This window comes from Scyliorhinus torazame, chromosome 31 (assembly GCF_047496885.1).
Source record: "Scyliorhinus torazame isolate Kashiwa2021f chromosome 31, sScyTor2.1, whole genome shotgun sequence".
In the NCBI taxonomy this organism is placed as follows: domain Eukaryota; kingdom Metazoa; phylum Chordata; class Chondrichthyes; order Carcharhiniformes; family Scyliorhinidae; genus Scyliorhinus; species Scyliorhinus torazame.
In genome coordinates this window covers 1,492,946-1,516,689 of record NC_092737.1, presented here as the reverse complement: position 1 = coordinate 1,516,689, position 23,744 = coordinate 1,492,946, and positions in this window count along the sequence as shown.

Sequence of the window (23,744 nt, the reverse complement as noted above, 5' to 3'; positions counted from 1 at the left end):
AAGAGAGCGAAACGAGACGAAGGAGGGTGAAAGAGAGCGAAACGAGACGAAGGAGGGTGAAAGAGAGCTAACAGAGACGAAGGAGGGTGAAAGAGAGCGAAACGAGTAGATGGTAGGTGAAAGAGAGCGAAACGAGACGAAGGAGGGTGAAAGAGAGCCAAACGAGACGAAGAAGGGTGAAAGAGAGCGAAACAAGACAAAGGAGGGTGAAAGAGAGCGAAACGAGACGAAGGAAGGTGAAAGAGAGCGAAACGAGACGAAGGAGGGTGAAAGAGAGCGAAACGAGACGAAGGAGTGTGAAAGAGAGCGAAACGAGACGAAGGAGGGTGAAAGAGAGCTAACCGAGACGAAGGAGGGTGAAAGAGAGCGAAACGAGACAAAGGAGGGTGAAAGAGAGTGAAACGAGATGAAGAAGGGTGAAAGAGGGCGAAACGAGACGAAAGAGGGTAGAAGAGAGCGAAACAAGACGAAGGAGGGTCAAAGAGAGCGAAACGAGACGAAGGAGGGTGGAAGAGAGCAAAACGAGACGAAGGAGGGTGAAAGAGAGCAAAACGAGATGATGTAGGATGAAAGAGAGCAAAACGAGAAGAAGGAGGGTGAAAGTGAGCGAAACGAGACGAAGGAGAGAGGAAGAGAGCTAACCGAGACGAAGGAGGGTGAAAGAGAGCGAAACGAGTAGAAGGAAGGTGAAAGCGAGCGAAACAAGACAAAGGAGGGTGAAAGAGAGCGAAACGAGACGAAGGAAGGTGAAAGAGAGCGAAACGAGACGAATGTGGGTGAAAGAGAGCGAAACGAGACGAAGGAGGGTTGAAGAGAGAGCGAAACAAGACGAAAGAGGGTGAAAGAGAGATAAACGAGACGAAGGAGGGTGAAAGAGAGCTAACCGAGACGAAGGAGGGTGAAAGAGAGCGAAACGAGTAGAAGGAAGGTGAAAGCGAGCGAAACAAGACAAAGGAGGGTGAAAGAGAGCGAAACGAGACGAAGGAAGGTGAAAGAGAGCGAAACGAGACGAATGTGGGTGAAAGAGAGCGAAACGAGACGAAGGAGGGTTGAAGAGAGCGAAACGAGATGAAGGGGTGTCAAAGACAGCGAAACGAGACGAAGGGTGGTGAAAGAGAGCGAAACAAGACGAAGGAGGGTGAAAGAGAGCGAAACGAGACGAAGGAGGGTGAAAGAGAGCGAAACGAGACGAAGGAGGGTGAAAGAGAGCTAACAGAGACGAAGGAGGGTGAAAGAGAGCGAAACGAGTAGATGGTAGGTGAAAGAGAGCGAAACGAGACGAAGGAGGGTGAAAGAGAGCCAAACGAGACGAAGAAGGGTGAAAGAGAGCGAAACAAGACAAAGGAGGGTGAAAGAGAGCGAAACGAGACGAAGGAAGGTGAAAGAGAGCGAAACGAGACGAAGGAGGGTGAAAGAGAGCGAAACGAGACGAAGGAGTGTGAAAGAGAGCGAAACGAGACGAAGGAGGGTGAAAGAGAGCTAACCGAGACGAAGGAGGGTGAAAGAGAGCGAAACGAGACAAAGGAGGGTGAAAGAGAGTGAAACGAGATGAAGAAGGGTGAAAGAGGGCGAAACGAGACGAAAGAGGGTAGAAGAGAGCGAAACAAGACGAAGGAGGGTCAAAGAGAGCGAAACGAGACGATGTAGGATGAAAGAGAGCGAAACGAGAAGAAGGAGGGTGAAAGTGAGCGAAACGAGACGAAGGAGAGAGGAAGAGAGCTAACCGAGACGAAGGAGGGTGAAAGAGAGCGAAACGAGTAGAAGGAAGGTGAAAGCGAGCGAAACAAGACAAAGGAGGGTGAAAGAGAGCGAAACGAGACGAAGGAAGGTGAAAGAGAGCGAAACGAGACGAATGTGGGTGAAAGAGAGCGAAACGAGACGAAGGAGGGTTGAAGAGAGAGAAACGAGATGAAGGGGTGTCAAAGAGAGCGAAACGAGACGAAGGATGGTGAAAGAGAGCGAAACGAGACGAAGGAGGGTGAAAGAGAGCGAAACGAGACGAAGGAGGGTGAAAGAGTGCGAAACGAGATGAAGGAGGGTGAAAGAGAGCTAACAGAGACGAAGGAGGGTGAAAGAGAGCGAAACGAGTAGATGGTAGGTGAAAGAGAGCGAAACGAGACGAAGGAGGGTCAAAGAGAGCCAAACGAGACGAAGAAGGGTGAAAGAGAGCGAAACAAGACAAAGGAGGGTGAAAGAGAGCGAAACGAGACGAAGGAAGGTGAAAGAGAGCGAACCGAGACGAAGGAGGGTGAAAGAGAGCGAAACGAGACGAAGGAGGGTGAAAGAGAGCGAAACGAGACGAAGGAGGGTGAAAGAGAGCTAACCGAGACGAAGGAGGGTGAAAGAGAGCGAAACGAGACAAAGGAGGGTGAAAGAGAGCGAAACGAGATGAAGAAGGGTGAAAGAGGGCAAAACGAGACGAAAGAGGGTAGAAGAGAGCGAAACAAGACGAAGGAGGGTCAAACAGAGCGAAACGAGACGAAGGAGGGTGGAAGAGAGCAAAACAAGACGAAGGAGGGTGAAAGAGAGCAAAACGAGACGATGTAGGATGAAAGAGAGCGAAACGAGAAGAAGGAGGGTGAAAGTGAGCGAAACGAGACGAAGGAGAGAGGAAGAGAGCGAAAGACGAAGAAGGTTGAAAGAGAGCGAAACGAGACGAAGGAGTGTGAAAGAGAGTGAAACGAGGCGAAGGAAGGTGAAAGAGAGCGAATCGAGACAAAGAAGGGTGAAAGAGAGCGAAACGAGACGAAGGAAGGTGAAAGAGAGCGAACCAAGACGAAGGAAGGTGAAAGAGGGCGAAACGAGACAATGGAGGGTGGAAGAGAGCGAAACAAGACCAAGGAGGCTGAAAGAGAGCGAAACAAGACGAAGGAGTGTGAAAGAGTGCGAAACGAGATGAAGGAGGGTGAAAGAGAGCGAAACGAGATGAAGGAGGGTGAAAGAGAGCGAAACAAGACGAAGGAGGGTGAAAGAGAGCGAAACGAGACGAAGGAGGGAGAAAGAGAGTGAAACGAGGCGAAGGAAAGTGAAAGAGAGCGAAACGAGAAAAGGAGGATGAAAGAGAGCGAAACGAGACGAAGGAAGGTGAAAGAGAGCGAAACGATACAATGGAGTGTGAAAGAGAGCGAAGCAAGATGAAGGAGGGTGAAAGAGAGCGAAACGAGATGAAGGAGGGTGATAGAGAGCGAAACGAGATGAAGAAGGGTGAAAGAGAGTGAAACGAGACGAAGGAAGGTGAAAGAGAGTGAAACGAGACGAAGGAGGGAGAAAGAGAGCGAAATGAGTCAAAGTAGAGTGAAGGAGAGCAAAACAAGATGAAGGAGGGTGAAAGAGAGCTAAACGAGACGAAGGAGGGTGAAAGAGAGCTAACTGAGACGAAGGAGGGTGAAAGAGAGCGAAACGAGTAGAAGGAGGGTGAAAGAGTGCGAAACGAGATGAAGCAGGGTGAAAAAGAGCGAAACAAGACGAAGGAGGGTGAAAGAGAGTGAAACGAGACGAAGGAAGGTGAAAGAGAGCGAACCGAGACGAAGGAGGGTGACACGAGACGAGGGAGTGTGGAAGAGAGCAAAACGAGGTGAAGGAGGATGAAAGAGAGCGAAACGAGACGAAGGAGGGTGAAAGAGAGCGAACCGAGACGAAGGAGGGTGAAAGAGTGCGAACCGAGGCGAAGGAGAGTGAAAGAGAGCGAAACGAGACGAAGGAGGGTCAAACAGAGCGAAACAAGACGAAAGAGGGTGAAAGAGGGCGAAACAAGACGAAGGAGGGTGGAAGAGAGCAAAACGAGATGAAGGAGGGTGAAAGAGAGCGAAACGAGACGAAGGAGGGTGAAAAAGAGCGAAACGAGACGAAGGAGGGTGAAAGAGAGCGAAACGATACGAAGGAGGGTGAAAGAGAGCGAAACGAGACGAAGGAGGGTGAAAGAGAGCTAACAGAGACGAAGGAGGGTGAAAGAGAGCGAAACGAGTAGATGGTAGGTGAAAGAGAGCGAAACGAGACGAAGGAGGGTGAAAGAGAGCCAAACGAGATGAAGAAGGGTGAAAGAGAGCGAAACAAGACAAAGGAGGGTGAAAGAGAGTGAAACACGACAAAGGAGGGTGAAAGAGAGCGAAACGAGACGAAGGAGGGTGAAAGAGAGCTAACAGAGACGAAGGAGGGTGAAAGAGAGCGAAACGAGTAGATGGTAGGTGAAAGAGAGCGAAACGAGACGAAGGAGGGTGAAAGAGAGCCAAACGAGACGAAGAAGGGTGAAAGAGAGCGAAACAAGACAAAGGAGGGTGAAAGAGAGCGAAACGAGACGAAGGAAGGTGAAAGAGAGCGAAACGAGACGAAGGAGGGTGAAAGAGAGCGAAACGAGACGAAGGAGTGTGAAAGAGAGCGAAACGAGACGAAGGAGGGTGAAAGAGAGCTAACCGAGACGAAGGAGGGTGAAAGAGAGCGAAACGAGACAAAGGAGGGTGAAAGAGAGTGAAACGAGATGAAGAAGGGTGAAAGAGGGCGAAACGAGACGAAAGAGGGTAGAAGAGAGCGAAACAAGACGAAGGAGGGTCAAAGAGAGCGAAACGAGACGAAGGAGGGTGGAAGAGAGCAAAACGAGACGAAGGAGGGTGAAAGAGAGCAAAACGAGATGATGTAGGATGAAAGAGAGCAAAACGAGAAGAAGGAGGGTGAAAGTGAGCGAAACGAGACGAAGGAGAGAGGAAGAGAGCTAACCGAGACGAAGGAGGGTGAAAGAGAGCGAAACGAGTAGAAGGAAGGTGAAAGCGAGCGAAACAAGACAAAGGAGGGTGAAAGAGAGCGAAACGAGACGAAGGAAGGTGAAAGAGAGCGAAACGAGACGAATGTGGGTGAAAGAGAGCGAAACGAGACGAAGGAGGGTTGAAGAGAGAGCGAAACAAGACGAAAGAGGGTGAAAGAGAGATAAACGAGACGAAGGAGGGTGAAAGAGAGCTAACCGAGACGAAGGAGGGTGAAAGAGAGCGAAACGAGTAGAAGGAAGGTGAAAGCGAGCGAAACAAGACAAAGGAGGGTGAAAGAGAGCGAAACGAGACGAAGGAAGGTGAAAGAGAGCGAAACGAGACGAATGTGGGTGAAAGAGAGCGAAACGAGACGAAGGAGGGTTGAAGAGAGCGAAACGAGATGAAGGGGTGTCAAAGACAGCGAAACGAGACGAAGGGTGGTGAAAGAGAGCGAAACAAGACGAAGGAGGGTGAAAGAGAGCGAAACGAGACGAAGGAGGGTGAAAGAGAGCGAAACGAGACGAAGGAGGGTGAAAGAGAGCTAACAGAGACGAAGGAGGGTGAAAGAGAGCGAAACGAGTAGATGGTAGGTGAAAGAGAGCGAAACGAGACGAAGGAGGGTGAAAGAGAGCCAAACGAGACGAAGAAGGGTGAAAGAGAGCGAAACAAGACAAAGGAGGGTGAAAGAGAGCGAAACGAGACGAAGGAAGGTGAAAGAGAGCGAAACGAGACGAAGGAGGGTGAAAGAGAGCGAAACGAGACGAAGGAGTGTGAAAGAGAGCGAAACGAGACGAAGGAGGGTGAAAGAGAGCTAACCGAGACGAAGGAGGGTGAAAGAGAGCGAAACGAGACAAAGGAGGGTGAAAGAGAGTGAAACGAGATGAAGAAGGGTGAAAGAGGGCGAAACGAGACGAAAGAGGGTAGAAGAGAGCGAAACAAGACGAAGGAGGGTCAAAGAGAGCGAAACGAGACGATGTAGGATGAAAGAGAGCGAAACGAGAAGAAGGAGGGTGAAAGTGAGCGAAACGAGACGAAGGAGAGAGGAAGAGAGCTAACCGAGACGAAGGAGGGTGAAAGAGAGCGAAACGAGTAGAAGGAAGGTGAAAGCGAGCGAAACAAGACAAAGGAGGGTGAAAGAGAGCGAAACGAGACGAAGGAAGGTGAAAGAGAGCGAAACAAGACGAATGTGGGTGAAAGAGAGCGAAACGAGACGAAGGAGGGTTGAAGAGAGAGAAACGAGATGAAGGGGTGTCAAAGAGAGCGAAACGAGACGAAGGATGGTGAAAGAGAGCGAAACGAGACGAAGGAGGGTGAAAGAGAGCGAAACGAGACGAAGGAGGGTGAAAGAGTGCGAAACGAGATGAAGGAGGGTGAAAGAGAGCTAACAGAGACGAAGGAGGGTGAAAGAGAGCGAAACGAGTAGATGGTAGGTGAAAGAGAGCGAAACGAGACGAAGGAGGGTCAAAGAGAGCCAAACGAGACGAAGAAGGGTGAAAGAGAGCGAAACAAGACAAAGGAGGGTGAAAGAGAGCGAAACGAGACGAAGGAAGGTGAAAGAGAGCGAACCGAGACGAAGGAGGGTGAAAGAGAGCGAAACGAGACGAAGGAGGGTGAAAGAGAGCGAAACGAGACGAAGGAGGGTGAAAGAGAGCTAACCGAGACGAAGGAGGGTGAAAGAGAGCGAAACGAGACAAAGGAGGGTGAAAGAGAGCGAAACGAGATGAAGAAGGGTGAAAGAGGGCAAAACGAGACGAAAGAGGGTAGAAGAGAGCGAAACAAGACGAAGGAGGGTCAAACAGAGCGAAACGAGACGAAGGAGGGTGGAAGAGAGCAAAACAAGACGAAGGAGGGTGAAAGAGAGCAAAACGAGACGATGTAGGATGAAAGAGAGCGAAACGAGAAGAAGGAGGGTGAAAGTGAGCGAAACGAGACGAAGGAGAGAGGAAGAGAGCGAAAGACGAAGAAGGTTGAAAGAGAGCGAAACGAGACGAAGGAGTGTGAAAGAGAGTGAAACGAGGCGAAGGAAGGTGAAAGAGAGCGAATCGAGACAAAGAAGGGTGAAAGAGAGCGAAACGAGACGAAGGAAGGTGAAAGAGAGCGAACCAAGACGAAGGAAGGTGAAAGAGGGCGAAACGAGACAATGGAGGGTGGAAGAGAGCGAAACAAGACGAAGGAGGCTGAAAGAGAGCGAAACAAGACGAAGGAGTGTGAAAGAGTGCGAAACGAGATGAAGGAGGGTGAAAGAGAGCGAAACGAGATGAAGGAGGGTGAAAGAGAGCGAAACAAGACGAAGGAGGGTGAAAGAGAGCGAAACGAGACGAAGGAGGGAGAAAGAGAGTGAAACGAGGCGAAGGAAAGTGAAAGAGAGCGAAACGAGAAAAGGAGGATGAAAGAGAGCGAAACGAGACGAAGGAAGGTGAAAGAGAGCGAAACGATACAATGGAGTGTGAAAGAGAGCGAAGCAAGATGAAGGAGGGTGAAAGAGAGCGAAACGAGATGAAGGAGGGTGATAGAGAGCGAAACGAGATGAAGAAGGGTGAAAGAGAGTGAAACGAGACGAAGGAAGGTGAAAGAGAGTGAAACGAGACGAAGGAGGGAGAAAGAGAGCGAAATGAGTCAAAGTAGAGTGAAGGAGAGCAAAACAAGATGAAGGAGGGTGAAAGAGAGCTAAACGAGACGAAGGAGGGTGAAAGAGAGCTAACTGAGACGAAGGAGGGTGAAAGAGAGCGAAACGAGTAGAAGGAGGGTGAAAGAGTGCGAAACGAGATGAAGCAGGGTGAAAAAGAGCGAAACAAGACGAAGGAGGGTGAAAGAGAGTGAAACGAGACGAAGGAAGGTGAAAGAGAGCGAACCGAGACGAAGGAGGGTGACACGAGACGAGGGAGTGTGGAAGAGAGCAAAACGAGGTGAAGGAGGATGAAAGAGAGCGAAACGAGACGAAGGAGGGTGAAAGAGAGCGAACCGAGACGAAGGAGGGTGAAAGAGTGCGAACCGAGGCGAAGGAGAGTGAAAGAGAGCGAAACGAGACGAAGGAGGGTCAAACAGAGCGAAACAAGACGAAAGAGGGTGAAAGAGGGCGAAACAAGACGAAGGAGGGTGGAAGAGAGCAAAACGAGATGAAGGAGGGTGAAAGAGAGCGAAACGAGACGAAGGAGGGTGAAAAAGAGCGAAACGAGACGAAGGAGGGTGAAAGAGAGCGAAACGATACGAAGGAGGGTGAAAGAGAGCGAAACGAGACGAAGGAGGGTGAAAGAGAGCTAACAGAGACGAAGGAGGGTGAAAGAGAGCGAAACGAGTAGATGGTAGGTGAAAGAGAGCGAAACGAGACGAAGGAGGGTGAAAGAGAGCCAAACGAGATGAAGAAGGGTGAAAGAGAGCGAAACAAGACAAAGGAGGGTGAAAGAGAGTGAAACACGACAAAGGAGGGTGAAAGAGAGCGAAACGAGACGAAGGAAGGTGAAAGAGAGCGAAACGAGACGAAGGAGGGTGAAAGAGAGCGAAACGAGGCGAAGGAGGGTGAAAGAGAGCGAAACGAGACGACGGAGGGTGAAAGAGAGCTAACCGAGACGAAGGAGGGTGAAAGAGAGCGAAACGAGACAAAGGAGGGTGAAAGAGAGCGAAACGAGATGAAGAAGGGTGAAAGAGGGCGAAACGAGACGAAAGAGGGTAGAAGAGAGCGAAACGAGACGAAGGAGGGTCAAAGAGAGCGAAACGAGACGAAGGAGGGTGGAAGAGAGCAAAACGAGATGAAGGAGGGTGAAAGAGAGCAAAACGAGATGAAGTAGGATGAAAGAGAACGAAACGAGAAGAAGGAGGGTGAAAGTGAGCGAAACGAAACGAAGGAGAGAGGAAGAGAGCGAAATGAGACGAAGAAAGGTGAAAGAGAGCGAAACGAGACGAAGGAGGGTGAAAAAGAGCGAAACAAGACGAAGAAGGTTGAAAGAGAGCGAAACGAGACGAAGGAGTGTGAAAGAGAGTGAAACGAGGCGAAGGAAGGTGAAAGAGAGCGAATCGAGACAAAGAAGGGTGAATGAGAGCGAAACGAGATGAAGGAAGGTGAAAGAGAGCGAACCAAGACGAAGGAGGGTGAAAGAGGGCGAAACGAGACAATGGAGGGTGGAAGAGAGCGAAACAAGACGAAGGAGGCTGAAAGAGAGCGAAACAAGACGAAGGAGGGTGAAAGTGTGCGAAACGAGATGAAGGAGGGTGAAAGAGAGCGAAACGAGATGAAGGAGGGTGAAAGAGAGCGAAACAAGACGAAGGAGGGTGAAAGAGAGCGAAACGAGACGAAGGAGGGAGAAAGAGAGTGAAACGAGGCGAAGGAAAGTGAAAGAGAGCGAAACGAGATGAAGAAGGGTGAAAGAGAGTGAATCGAGGAGAAGGACGGTGAAAGAGAGTGAAACGAGACGAAGGAGGGTGAAAGAGAGCGAAATGAGACAAAGGAGGGTGAAGGAGAGCAAAACAAGATGAAGTTGGGTGAAAGAGATCTAAACGAGATGAAGGTGGATGAAAGAGAGCGAAACGAGACGAAGGAAGGTGAAAGAGAGCGAAACGATACAATGGAGGGTGAAAGAGAGCGAAGCAAGATGAAGGAGGGTGAAAGAGAGTGAAACGAGATGAAGGAGGGTGAAAGAGGGCGAAACGAGATGAAGAAGGGTGAAAGAGAGTGAAACGAGGAGAAGGAAGGTGAAAGAGAGTGAAACGAGACGAAGGAGGGTGAAAGAGAGCGAAATGAGACAAAGGAGGGTGAAGGAGAGCAAAACAAGATGAAGGAGGGTGAAAGAGATCTAAACGAGACGAAGGAGGGTGAAAGAGAGCTAACTGAGACGAAGGAGGGTGAAAGAGAGCAAAACGAGTAGAAGGAGGGTGAAAGAGTGCGAAACGAGATGAAGCAGGGTGAAAAAGAGCGAAACAAGACGAAGGAGGGTGAAAGAGAGTGAAACGAGATGAAGGAAGGTGAAAGAGAGCGAACCGAGACGAAGGAGTGTGAAATGAGACGATGGAGTGTGGAAGAGAGCAAAACGAGGTGAAGGAGGCTGAAAGAGAGCGAAACGAGATGAAGGAGGGTGAAAGAGAGCGAACCGAGACGAAGGAGGGTGAAAGAGTGCGAACCGAGGCGAAGGAGAGTGAAAGAGAGCGAAACGAGACGAAGGAGGGTCAAACAGAGCGAAACGAGACAAAAGAGTGTGAAAGAGGGCGAAACAAGACGAAGGAGGATGGAAGAGAGCGAAACGAGATGAAGGAGGGTGAAAGAGAGCGAAACGAGTAGAAGGAAGGTGAAAGAGAGCGAAACGAGACGAAGGAGGGTGAAAGAGAGCGAAACGAGATGAAGGAAGGTGAAAGAGAGCGAAACGAGATGAAGGAGGGTGAAAGAGAGCGAAACGAGATGAAGGAGGGTGAAAGAGAGCGAAACGAGATGAAGAAGGGTGAAAGAGGGCTAAACGAGACGAAGGGGGGTGAAAGAGAGCGAAACGAGACGAAGGAGGGTGAAAGAGAGTGAAACAAGACAAAGGAGGGTGAAAGAAAGCAAAACGAGATGAAGGAAGGTGAAAGAGAGCGAAACGAGACGAAGGAGGGTGAAAGAGAGCCAAACGAGATGAAGGAGGGTGAAAGAGAGTGAAACAAGACAAAGGAGGGTGAAAGAGAGCGAAACGAGATGAAGGAAGGTGAAAGAGAGCGAAACGAGACGAAGGAGGGGGAAAAAGAGCGAAACGAGACGAAGGAGGGTGAAAGAGAGCGAAACGTGATGAAGAATGGTGAAAAAGGGCGAAACGAGACGAAGGAGGGTAGAAGAGAGCGAAACGAGACGAAGGAGGGTCAAAGAGAGCGAAACGAGACAAAGGAGGGTGGAAGAGAGCAAAACGAGACGAAGGAGGGTGAAAGAGGGGGAAACAAGACGAAGGAGGGAGAAGAGAGCGAAACGAGATGAAGGAGGGTGAAAGAGAGCGAAACGAGACGAAGGAGGGTGAAAGAGAGCGAAACGAGACGAAGGATGGTGAAAGAGAGCGAAACGAGACGAAGGAGGGTGAAAGAGAGCGAAACGAGATGAAGGAGGGTGAAAGAGAGCGAAACAAGACGAAGGAGGGTGAAAGAGAGCGAAACGAGACGAAGGAGGGAGAAAGAGAGTGAAACGAGGCGAAGGAAAGTGAAAGAGAGCGAAACGAGATGAAGAAGGGAGAAAGAGAGTGAATCGAGGAGAAGGAAGGTGACAGAGAGTGAAACGAGACGAAGGAGGGTGAAAGAGAGCGAAATGAGACAAAGGAGGGTGAAGGAGAGCAAAACAAGATGAAGGAGGGTGAAAGAGATCTAAACGAGATGAAGGAGGATGAAAGAGAGCGAAACGAGACGAAGGAAGGTGAAAGAGAGCGAAACGATACAATGGAGGGTGAAAGAGAGCGAAGCAAGATGAAGGAGGGTGAAAGAGAGCGAAACGAGATGAAGGAGGGTGAAAGAGAGCGAAACGAGATGAAGAAGGGTGAAAGAGAGTGAAACGAGGAGAAGGAAGGTGAAAGAGAGTGAAACGAGATGAAGGAGGGTGAAAGAGAGCGAAATGAGACAAAGGAGGGTGAAGGAGAGCAAAACAAGATGAAGGAGGGTGAAAGAGATCTAAACGAGACGAAGGAGGGTGAAAGAGAGCTAACTGAGACGAAGGAGGGTGAAAGAGAGCGAAACGAGTAGAAGGAGGGTGAAAGAGTGCGAAACGAGATGAAGCAGGGTGAAAAAGAGCGAAACAAGACGAAGGAGGGTGAAAGAGAGTGAAACGAGATGAAGGAAGGTGAAAGAGAGCGAACCGAGACGAAGGAGTGTGAAACGAGACGATGGAGTGTGGAAGAGAGCAAAACGAGGTGAAGGAGGCTGAAAGAGAGCGAAACGAGATGAAGGAGGGTGAAAGAGAGCGAACCGAGACGAAGGAGGGTGAAAGAGTGCGAAACGAGACGAAGGAGGGTCAAACAGAGCGAAACGAGACGAAAGAGGGTGAAAGAGGGCGAAACAAGACGAAGGAGGATGGAAGAGAGCGAAATGAGATGAAGGAGGGTGAAAGAGAGCGAAAAGAGTAGAAGGAAGGTGAAAGAGAGCGAAACGAGACGAAGGAGGGTGAAAGGGAGCGAAACGAGGTGAAGGAAGGTGAAAGAGAGCGAAACGAGACGAAGGAGGGTGAAAGAGAGCGAAACGAGATGAAGGAGCGTGAAAGAGAGCGAAACGAGATGAAGAAGGGTGAAAGAGGGCTAAACGAGACGAAGGAGGGTGAAAGAGAGCGAAACGAGACGAAGGAGGGTGAAAGAGAGTGAAACAAGACAAAGGAGGGTGAAAGAGAGCGAAACGAGACGAAGGAAGGTGAAAGAGAGCGAAACGAGACGAAGGAGGGTGAAAGAGAGCCAAACGAGATGAAGGAGGGTGAAAGAGAGTGAAACAAGACAAAGGAGGGTGAAAGAGAGCGAAACGAGACGAAGGAAGGTGAAAGAGAGCGAAACGAGACGAAGGAGGGGGAAAAAGAGCGAAACGAGACGAAGGAGGGTGAAAGAGAGCGAAACGTGATGAAGAATGGTGAAAAAGGGCGAAACGAGACGAAGGAGGGTAGAAGAGAGCGAAACGAGACGAAGGAGGGTCAAAGAGAGCGAAACGAGACAAAGGAGGGTGGAAGAGAGCAAAACGAGACGAAGGAGGGTGAAAGAGAGCAAAAGGAGACGAAGTAGGATGAAAGAGAGCGAAACGAGACGAAGGAGGGTGAAAGAGGGCGAAACGAAAGGAAGGAGAGTGGATGAGAGCGAAATGAGACGAAGGAGGGTGAAAGAGAGCGAAACGAGACGAAGGAGGGTGAAAAAGAGCGAAACGAGACGGAGGAGGGTAAAAGAGAGCGAAACGAGATGAAGGAGGGTGAAAGAGAGCGAAACGAGATGAAGGAGGGTCAAACAGAGCGAAACGAGATGAAAGAGGGTGAAAGAGGGGGAAACAAGACGAAGGAGGGAGAAGAGAGCGAAACGAGATGAAGGAGGGTGAAAGAGAGCGAAACGAGACGAAGGAGGGTGAAAGAGAGCGAAACGAGACGAAGGAGGGTGAAAGAGAGCGAAACGAGTCGAAGGAGGGTGAAAGAGAGCGAAACGAGATGAAGGAGGGTGAAAGAGAGCGAAACGAGACGAAGGAGGGTGACAGAGAGCTAACCGAGATGAAGGAGGGTGAAAGAGAGCGAAACGAGATGAAGAAGGGTGAAAGAGGGCTAAACGAGACGAAGGATTGTGAAAGAGAGCGAAACGAGACGAAGGAAGGTGAAAGAGAGTGAAACGAGATGAAGGAGGGTCAAACAGAGCAAAACAAGATGAAGGAGGGTGCAAGAGATCTAAACGAGACGAAGGAGGGTGAAAGAGAGCTAACTGAGACGAAGGAGGGTGAAAGAGAGCGAAACGAGTAGAAGGAGGGTGAAAGAGTGCGAAACGAGATGAAGCAGGGTGAAAAAGAGCGAAACAAGACGAAGGAGGGTGAAAGAGAGTGAAACGAGATGAAGGAAGGTGAAAGAGAGCGAACCGAGACGAAGGAGTGTGAAACGAGACGATGGAGTGTGGAAGAGAGCAACACGAGGTGAAGGAGGCTGAAAGAGAGCGAAACGAGATGAAGGAGGGTGAAAGAGAGCGAACCGAGACGAAGGAGGGTGAAAGAGTGCGAAACGAGACGAAGGAGGGTCAAACAGAGCGAAACGAGACGAAAGAGGGTGAAAGAGGGCGAAACGAGATGAAGGAAGGTGAAAGAGAGCGAAACGAGACGAAGGAGGGTGAAAGAGAGCGAAACGAGATGAAGGAGCGTGAAAGAGAGCGAAACGAGATGAAGAAGGGTGAAAGAGGGCTAAACGAGACGAAGGAGGGTGAAAGAGAGCGAAACGAGACGAAGGAGGGTGAAAGAGAGTGAAACAAGACAAAGGAGGGTGAAAGAGAGCGAAACGAGACGAAGGAAGGTGAAAGAGAGCGAATCGAGACGAAGGAGGGTGAAAGAGAGCCAAACGAGATGAAGGAGGGTGAAAGAGAGTGAAACAAGACAAAGGAGGGTGAAAGAGAGCGAAACGAGACGAAGGAAGGTGAAAGAGAGCGAAACGAGACGAAGGAGGGGGAAAAAGAGCGAAACGAGACGAAGGAGGGTGAAAGAGAGCGAAACGTGATGAAGAATGGTGAAAAAGGGCGAAACGAGACGAAGGAGGGTAGAAGAGAGCGAAACGAGACGAAGGAGGGTCAAAGAGATCGAAACGAGACAAAGGAGGGTGGAAGAGAGCAAAACGAGACGAAGGAGGGTGAAAGAGAGCAAAACGAGACGAAGTAGGATGAAAGAGAGCGAAACGAGACGAAGGAGGGTGAAAGAGGGCGAAACGAAAGGAAGGAGAGTGGATGAGAGCGAAATGAGACGAAGGAGGGTGAAAGAGAGCGAAACGAGACGAAGGAGGGTGAAAAAGAGCGAAACGAGACGGAGGAGGGTAAAAGAGAGCGAAACAAGATGAAGGAGGGTGAAAGAGAGCGAAACGAGATGAAGGAGGGTCAAACAGAGCGAAACGAGATGAAAGAGGGTGAAAGAGGGGGAAACAAGACGAAGGAGGGAGAAGAGAGCGAAACGAGATGAAGGAGGGTGAAAGAGAGCGAAACGAGACGAAGGAGGGTGAAAGAGAGCGAAACGAGACGAAGGAGGGTGAAAGAGAGCGAAACGAGTCGAAGGAGGGTGAAAGAGAGCGAAACGAGATGAAGGAGGGTGAAAGAGAGCGAAACGAGACGAAGGAGGGTGACAGAGAGCTAACCGAGATGAAGGAGGGTGAAAGAGAGCGAAACGAGATGAAGAAGGGTGAAAGAGGGCTAAACGAGACGAAGGATTGTGAAAGAGAGCGAAACGAGACAAAGGAAGGTGAAAGAGAGTGAAACGAGATGAAGGAGGGTGAAAGAGAGCGAAATGAGACAAAGGAGGGTGAAGGAGAGCAAAACAAGATGAAGGAGGGTGAAAGAGATCTAAACGAGACGAAGGAGGGTGAAAGAGAGCTAACTGAGACGAAGGAGGGTGAAAGAGAGCGAAACGAGTAGAAGGAGGGTGAAAGAGTGCGAAACGAGATGAAGCAGGGTGAAAAAGAGCGAAACAAGACGAAGGAGGGTGAAAGAGAGTGAAACGAGATGAAGGAAGGTGAAAGAGAGCGAACCGAGACGAAGGAGTGTGAAACGAGACGATGGAGTGTGGAAGAGAGCAAAACGAGGTGAAGGAGGCTGAAAGAGAGCGAAACGAGATGAAGGAGGGTGAAAGAGAGCGAACCGAGACGAAGGAGGGTGAAAGAGTGCGAAACGAGACGAAGGAGGGTCAAACAGAGCGAAACGAGACGAAAGAGGGTGAAAGAGGGCGAAACAAGACGAAGGAGGATGGAAGAGAGCGAAACGAGATGAAGGAGGATGAAAGAGAGCGAAAAGAGTAGAAGGAAGGTGAAAGAGAGCGAAACGAGACGAAGGAGGGTGAAAGAGAGCGAAACGAGATGAAGGAAGGTGAAAGAGAGCGAAACGAGACGAAGGAGGGTGAAAGAGAGCGAAACGAGATGAAGGAGCGTGAAAGAGAGCGAAACGAGATGAAGAAGGGTGAAAGAGGGCTAAACGAGACGAAGGAGGGTGAAAGAGAGCGAAACGAGACGAAGGAGGGTGAAAGAGAGTGAAACAAGACAAAGGAGGGTGAAAGAGAGCGAAACGAGACGAAGGAAGGTGAAAGAGAGCGAAACGAGACGAAGGAGGGTGAAAGAGAGCCAAACGAGATGAAGGAGGGTGAAAGAGAGTGAAACAAGACAAAGGAGGGTGAAAGAGAGCGAAACGAGACGAAGGAAGGTGAAAGAGAGCGAAATGAGACGAAGGAGGGGGAAAAAGAGCGAAACGAGACGAAGGAGGGTGAAAGAGAGCGAAACGTGATGAAGAATGGTGAAAAAGGGCGAAACGAGACGAAGGAGGGTAGAAGAGAGCGAAACGAGACGAAGGAGGGTCAAAGAGAGCGAAACGAGACAAAGGAGGGTGGAAGAGAGCAAAACGAGACGAAGGAGGGTGAAAGAGAGCAAAACGAGACGAAGTAGGATGAAAGAGAGCGAAACGAGACGAAGGAGGGTGAAAGAGGGCGAAACGAAAGGAAGGAGAGTGGATGAGAGCGAAACGAGACGAAGGAGGGTCAAACAGAGCGAAACGAGACGAAAGAGGGTGAAAGAGGGCGAAACAAGACGAAGGAGGATGGAAGAGAGCGAAACGAGATGAAGGAGGATGAAAGAGAGCGAAAAGAGTAGAAGGAAGGTGAAAGAGAGCGAAACGAGACGAAGGAGGGTGAAAGAGAGCGAAACGAGATGAAGGAAGGTGAAAGAGAGCGAAACGAGACGAAGGAGGGTGAAAGAGAGCGAAACGAGATGAAGGAGCGTGAAAGAGAGCGAAACGAGATGAAGAAGGGTGAAAGAGGGCTAAACGAGACGAAGGAGGGTGAAAGAGAGCGAAACGAGACGAAGGAGGGTGAAAGAGAGTGAAACAAGACAAAGGAGGGTGAAAGAGAGCGAAACGAGACGAAGGAAGGTGAAAGAGAGCGAAACGAGACGAAGGAGGGTGAAAGAGAGCCAAACGAGATGAAGGAGGGTGAAAGAGAGTGAAACAAGACAAAGGAGGGTGAAAGAGAACGAAACGAGAAGAAGGAGGGTGAAAGTGAGCGAAACGAGACGAAGGAGAGAGGAAGAGAGCGAAATGAGACGAAGAAAGGTGAAAGAGAGCGAAACGAGACGAAGGAGGGTGAAAAAGAGCGAAACAAGACGAAGAAGGTTGAAAGAGAGCGAAACGAGACGAAGGAGTGTGAAAGAGAGTGAAACGAGGCGAAGGAAGGTGAAAGAGAGCGAATCGAGACAAAGAAGGGTGAATGAGAGCGAAACGAGATGAAGGAAGGTGAAAGAGAGCGAACCAAGACGAAGGAGGGTGAAAGAGGGCGAAACGAGACAATGGAGGGTGGAAGAGAGCGAAACAAGACGAAGGAGGCTGAAAGAGAGCGAAACAAGACGAAGGAGGGTGAAAGTGTGCGAAACGAGATGAAGGAGGGTGAAAGAGAGCGAAACGAGATGAAGGAGGGTGAAAGAGAGCGAAACAAGACGAAGGAGGGTGAAAGAGAGCGAAACGAGACGAAGGAGGGAGAAAGAGAGTGAAACGAGGCGAAGGAAAGTGAAAGAGAGCGAAACGAGATGAAGAAGGGTGAAAGAGAGTGAATCGAGGAGAAGGACGGTGAAAGAGAGTGAAACGAGACGAAGGAGGGTGAAAGAGAGCGAAATGAGACAAAGGAGGGTGAAGGAGAGCAAAACAAGATGAAGTTGGGTGAAAGAGATCTAAACGAGATGAAGGTGGATGAAAGAGAGCGAAACGAGACGAAGGAAGGTGAAAGAGAGCGAAACGATACAATGGAGGGTGAAAGAGAGCGAAGCAAGATGAAGGAGGGTGAAAGAGAGTGAAACGAGATGAAGGAGGGTGAAAGAGGGCGAAACGAGATGAAGAAGGGTGAAAGAGAGTGAAACGAGGAGAAGGAAGGTGAAAGAGAGTGAAACGAGACGAAGGAGGGTGAAAGAGAGCGAAATGAGACAAAGGAGGGTGAAGGAGAGCAAAACAAGATGAAGGAGGGTGAAAGAGATCTAAACGAGACGAAGGAGGGTGAAAGAGAGCTAACTGAGACGAAGGAGGGTGAAAGAGAGCAAAACGAGTAGAAGGAGGGTGAAAGAGTGCGAAACGAGATGAAGCAGGGTGAAAAAGAGCGAAACAAGACGAAGGAGGGTGAAAGAGAGTGAAACGAGATGAAGGAAGGTGAAAGAGAGCGAACCGAGACGAAGGAGTGTGAAATGAGACGATGGAGTGTGGAAGAGAGCAAAACGAGGTGAAGGAGGCTGAAAGAGAGCGAAACGAGATGAAGGAGGGTGAAAGAGAGCGAACCGAGACGAAGGAGGGTGAAAGAGTGCGAACCGAGGCGAAGGAGAGTGAAAGAGAGCGAAACGAGACGAAGGAGGGTCAAACAGAGCGAAACGAGACAAAAGAGTGTGAAAGAGGGCGAAACAAGACGAAGGAGGATGGAAGAGAGCGAAACGAGATGAAGGAGGGTGAAAGAGAGCGAAACGAGTAGAAGGAAGGTGAAAGAGAGCGAAACGAGACGAAGGAGGGTGAAAGAGAGCGAAACGAGATGAAGGAAGGTGAAAGAGAGCGAAACGAGATGAAGGAGGGTGAAAGAGAGCGAAACGAGATGAAGGAGGGTGAAAGAGAGCGAAACGAGATGAAGAAGGGTGAAAGAGGGCTAAACGAGACGAAGGGGGGTGAAAGAGAGCGAAACGAGACGAAGGAGGGTGAAAGAGAGTGAAACAAGACAAAGGAGGGTGAAAGAAAGCAAAACGAGATGAAGGAAGGTGAAAGAGAGCGAAACGAGACGAAGGAGGGTGAAAGAGAGCCAAACGAGATGAAGGAGGGTGAAAGAGAGTGAAACAAGACAAAGGAGGGTGAAAGAGAGCGAAACGAGATGAAGGAAGGTGAAAGAGAGCGAAACGAGACGAAGGAGGGGGAAAAAGAGCGAAACGAGACGAAGGAGGGTGAAAGAGAGCGAAACGTGATGAAGAATGGTGAAAAAGGGCGAAACGAGACGAAGGAGGGTAGAAGAGAGCGAAACGAGACGAAGGAGGGTCAAAGAGAGCGAAACGAGACAAAGGAGGGTGGAAGAGAGCAAAACGAGACGAAGGAGGGTGAAAGAGGGGGAAACAAGACGAAGGAGGGAGAAGAGAGCGAAACGAGATGAAGGAGGGTGAAAGAGAGCGAAACGAGACGAAGGAGGGTGAAAGAGAGCGAAACGAGACGAAGGATGGTGAAAGAGAGCGAAACGAGACGAAGGAGGGTGAAAGAGAGCGAAACGAGATGAAGGAGGGTGAAAGAGAGCGAAACAAGACGAAGGAGGGTGAAAGAGAGCGAAACGAGACGAAGGAGGGAGAAAGAGAGTGAAACGAGGCGAAGGAAAGTGAAAGAGAGCGAAACGAGATGAAGAAGGGAGAAAGAGAGTGAATCGAGGAGAAGGAAGGTGACAGAGAGTGAAACGAGACGAAGGAGGGTGAAAGAGAGCGAAATGAGACAAAGGAGGGTGAAGGAGAGCAAAACAAGATGAAGGAGGGTGAAAGAGATCTAAACGAGATGAAGGAGGATGAAAGAGAGCGAAACGAGACGAAGGAAGGTGAAAGAGAGCGAAACGATACAATGGAGGGTGAAAGAGAGCGAAGCAAGATGAAGGAGGGTGAAAGAGAGCGAAACGAGATGAAGGAGGGTGAAAGAGAGCGAAACGAGATGAAGAAGGGTGAAAGAGAGTGAAACGAGGAGAAGGAAGGTGAAAGAGAGTGAAACGAGATGAAGGAGGGTGAAAGAGAGCGAAATGAGACAAAGGAGGGTGAAGGAGAGCAAAACAAGATGAAGGAGGGTGAAAGAGATCTAAACGAGACGAAGGAGGGTGAAAGAGAGCTAACTGAGACGAAGGAGGGTGAAAGAGAGCGAAACGAGTAGAAGGAGGGTGAAAGAGTGCGAAACGAGATGAAGCAGGGTGAAAAAGAGCGAAACAAGACGAAGGAGGGTGAAAGAGAGTGAAACGAGATGAAGGAAGGTGAAAGAGAGCGAACCGAGACGAAGGAGTGTGAAACGAGACGATGGAGTGTGGAAGAGAGCAAAACGAGGTGAAGGAGGCTGAAAGAGAGCGAAACGAGATGAAGGAGGGTGAAAGAGAGCGAACCGAGACGAAGGAGGGTGAAAGAGTGCGAAACGAGACGAAGGAGGGTCAAACAGAGCGAAACGAGACGAAAGAGGGTGAAAGAGGGCGAAACAAGACGAAGGAGGATGGAAGAGAGCGAAATGAGATGAAGGAGGGTGAAAGAGAGCGAAAAGAGTAGAAGGAAGGTGAAAGAGAGCGAAACGAGACGAAGGAGGGTGAAAGGGAGCGAAACGAGGTGAAGGAAGGTGAAAGAGAGCGAAACGAGACGAAGGAGGGTGAAAGAGAGCGAAACGAGATGAAGGAGCGTGAAAGAGAGCGAAACGAGATGAAGAAGGGTGAAAGAGGGCTAAACGAGACGAAGGAGGGTGAAAGAGAGCGAAACGAGACGAAGGAGGGTGAAAGAGAGTGAAACAAGACAAAGGAGGGTGAAAGAGAGCGAAACGAGACGAAGGAAGGTGAAAGAGAGCGAAACGAGACGAAGGAGGGTGAAAGAGAGCCAAACGAGATGAAGGAGGGTGAAAGAGAGTGAAACAAGACAAAGGAGGGTGAAAGAGAGCGAAACGAGACGAAGGAAGGTGAAAGAGAGCGAAACGAGACGAAGGAGGGGGAAAAAGAGCGAAACGAGACGAAGGAGGGTGAAAGAGAGCGAAACGTGATGAAGAATGGTGAAAAAGGGCGAAACGAGACGAAGGAGGGTAGAAGAGAGCGAAACGAGACGAAGGAGGGTCAAAGAGAGCGAAACGAGACAAAGGAGGGTGGAAGAGAGCAAAACGAGACGAAGGAGGGTGAAAGAGAGCAAAAGGAGACGAAGTAGGATGAAAGAGAGCGAAACGAGACGAAGGAGGGTGAAAGAGGGCGAAACGAAAGGAAGGAGAGTGGATGAGAGCGAAATGAGACGAAGGAGGGTGAAAGAGAGCGAAACGAGACGAAGGAGGGTGAAAAAGAGCGAAACGAGACGGAGGAGGGTAAAAGAGAGCGAAACGAGATGAAGGAGGGTGAAAGAGAGCGAAACGAGATGAAGGAGGGTCAAACAGAGCGAAACGAGATGAAAGAGGGTGAAAGAGGGGGAAACAAGACGAAGGAGGGAGAAGAGAGCGAAACGAGATGAAGGAGGGTGAAAGAGAGCGAAACGAGACGAAGGAGGGTGAAAGAGAGCGAAACGAGACGAAGGAGGGTGAAAGAGAGCGAAACGAGTCGAAGGAGGGTGAAAGAGAGCGAAACGAGATGAAGGAGGGTGAAAGAGAGCGAAACGAGACGAAGGAGGGTGACAGAGAGCTAACCGAGATGAAGGAGGGTGAAAGAGAGCGAAACGAGATGAAGAAGGGTGAAAGAGGGCTAAACGAGACGAAGGATTGTGAAAGAGAGCGAAACGAGACGAAGGAAGGTGAAAGAGAGTGAAACGAGATGAAGGAGGGTCAAACAGAGCAAAACAAGATGAAGGAGGGTGCAAGAGATCTAAACGAGACGAAGGAGGGTGAAAGAGAGCTAACTGAGACGAAGGAGGGTGAAAGAGAGCGAAACGAGTAGAAGGAGGGTGAAAGAGTGCGAAACGAGATGAAGCAGGGTGAAAAAGAGCGAAACAAGACGAAGGAGGGTGAAAGAGAGTGAAACGAGATGAAGGAAGGTGAAAGAGAGCGAACCGAGACGAAGGAGTGTGAAACGAGACGATGGAGTGTGGAAGAGAGCAACACGAGGTGAAGGAGGCTGAAAGAGAGCGAAACGAGATGAAGGAGGGTGAAAGAGAGCGAACCGAGACGAAGGAGGGTGAAAGAGTGCGAAACGAGACGAAGGAGGGTCAAACAGAGCGAAACGAGACGAAAGAGGGTGAAAGAGGGCGAAACGAGATGAAGGAAGGTGAAAGAGAGCGAAACGAGACGAAGGAGGGTGAAAGAGAGCGAAACGAGATGAAGGAGCGTGAAAGAGAGCGAAACGAGATGAAGAAGGGTGAAAGAGGGCTAAACGAGACGAAGGAGGGTGAAAGAGAGCGAAACGAGACGAAGGAGGGTGAAAGAGAGTGAAACAAGACAAAGGAGGGTGAAAGAGAGCGAAACGAGACGAAGGAAGGTGAAAGAGAGCGAATCGAGACGAAGGAGGGTGAAAGAGAGCCAAACGAGATGAAGGAGGGTGAAAGAGAGTGAAACAAGACAAAGGAGGGTGAAAGAGAGCGAAACGAGACGAAGGAAGGTGAAAGAGAGCGAAACGAGACGAAGGAGGGGGAAAAAGAGCGAAACGAGACGAAGGAGGGTGAAAGAGAGCGAAACGTGATGAAGAATGGTGAAAAAGGGCGAAACGAGACGAAAGAGGGTAGAAGAGAGCGAAACGAGACGAAGGAGGGTCAAAGAGATCGAAACGAGACAAAGGAGGGTGGAAGAGAGCAAAACGAGACGAAGGAGGGTGAAAGAGAGCAAAACGAGACGAAGTAGGATGAAAGAGAGCGAAACGAGACGAAGGAGGGTGAAAGAGGGCGAAACGAAAGGAAGGAGAGTGGATGAGAGCGAAATGAGACGAAGGAGGGTGAAAGAGAGCGAAACGAGACGAAGGAGGGTGAAAAAGAGCGAAACGAGACGGAGGAGGGTAAAAGAGAGCGAAACAAGATGAAGGAGGGTGAAAGAGAGCGAAACGAGATGAAGGAGGGTCAAACAGAGCGAAACGAGATGAAAGAGGGTGAAAGAGGGGGAAACAAGACGAAGGAGGGAGAAGAGAGCGAAACGAGATGAAGGAGGGTGAAAGAGAGCGAAACGAGACGAAGGAGGGTGAAAGAGAGCGAAACGAGACGAAGGAGGGTGAAAGAGAGCGAAACGAGTCGAAGGAGGGTGAAAGAGAGCGAAACGAGATGAAGGAGGGTGAAAGAGAGCGAAACGAGACGAAGGAGGGTGACAGAGAGCTAACCGAGATGAAGGAGGGTGAAAGAGAGCGAAACGAGATGAAGAAGGGTGAAAGAGGGCTAAACGAGACGAAGGATTGTGAAAGAGAGCGAAACGAGACAAAGGAAGGTGAAAGAGAGTGAAACGAGATGAAGGAGGGTGAAAGAGAGCGAAATGAGACAAAGGAGGGTGAAGGAGAGCAAAACAAGATGAAGGAGGGTGAAAGAGATCTAAACGAGACGAAGGAGGGTGAAAGAGAGCTAACTGAGACGAAGGAGGGTGAAAGAGAGCGAAACGAGTAGAAGGAGGGTGAAAGAGTGCGAAACGAGATGAAGCAGGGTGAAAAAGAGCGAAACAAGACGAAGGAGGGTGAAAGAGAGTGAAACGAGATGAAGGAAGGTGAAAGAGAGCGAACCGAGACGAAGGAGTGTGAAACGAGACGATGGAGTGTGGAAGAGAGCAAAACGAGGTGAAGGAGGCTGAAAGAGAGCGAAACGAGATGAAGGAGGGTGAAAGAGAGCGAACCGAGACGAAGGAGGGTGAAAGAGTGCGAAACGAGACGAAGGAGGGTCAAACAGAGCGAAACGAGACGAAAGAGGGTGAAAGAGGGCGAAACAAGACGAAGGAGGATGGAAGAGAGCGAAACGAGATGAAGGAGGATGAAAGAGAGCGAAAAGAGTAGAAGGAAGGTGAAAGAGAGCGAAACGAGACGAAGGAGGGTGAAAGAGAGCGAAACGAGATGAAGGAAGGTGAAAGAGAGCGAAACGAGACGAAGGAGGGTGAAAGAGAGCGAAACGAGATGAAGGAGCGTGAAAGAGAGCGAAACGAGATGAAGAAGGGTGAAAGAGGGCTAAACGAGACGAAGGAGGGTGAAAGAGAGCGAAACGAGACGAAGGAGGGTGAAAGAGAGTGAAACAAGACAAAGGAGGGTGAAAGAGAGCGAAACGAGACGAAGGAAGGTGAAAGAGAGCGAAACGAGACGAAGGAGGGTGAAAGAGAGCCAAACGAGATGAAGGAGGGTGAAAGAGAGTGAAACAAGACAAAGGAGGGTGAAAGAGAGCGAAACGAGACGAAGGAAGGTGAAAGAGAGCGAAATGAGACGAAGGAGGGGGAAAAAGAGCGAAACGAGACGAAGGAGGGTGAAAGAGAGCGAAACGTGATGAAGAATGGTGAAAAAGGGCGAAACGAGACGAAGGAGGGTAGAAGAGAGCGAAACGAGACGAAGGAGGGTCAAAGAGAGCGAAACGAGACAAAGGAGGGTGGAAGAGAGCAAAACGAGACGAAGGAGGGTGAAAGAGAGCAAAACGAGACGAAGTAGGATGAAAGAGAGCGAAACGAGACGAAGGAGGGTGAAAGAGGGCGAAACGAAAGGAAGGAGAGTGGATGAGAGCGAAACGAGACGAAGGAGGGTCAAACA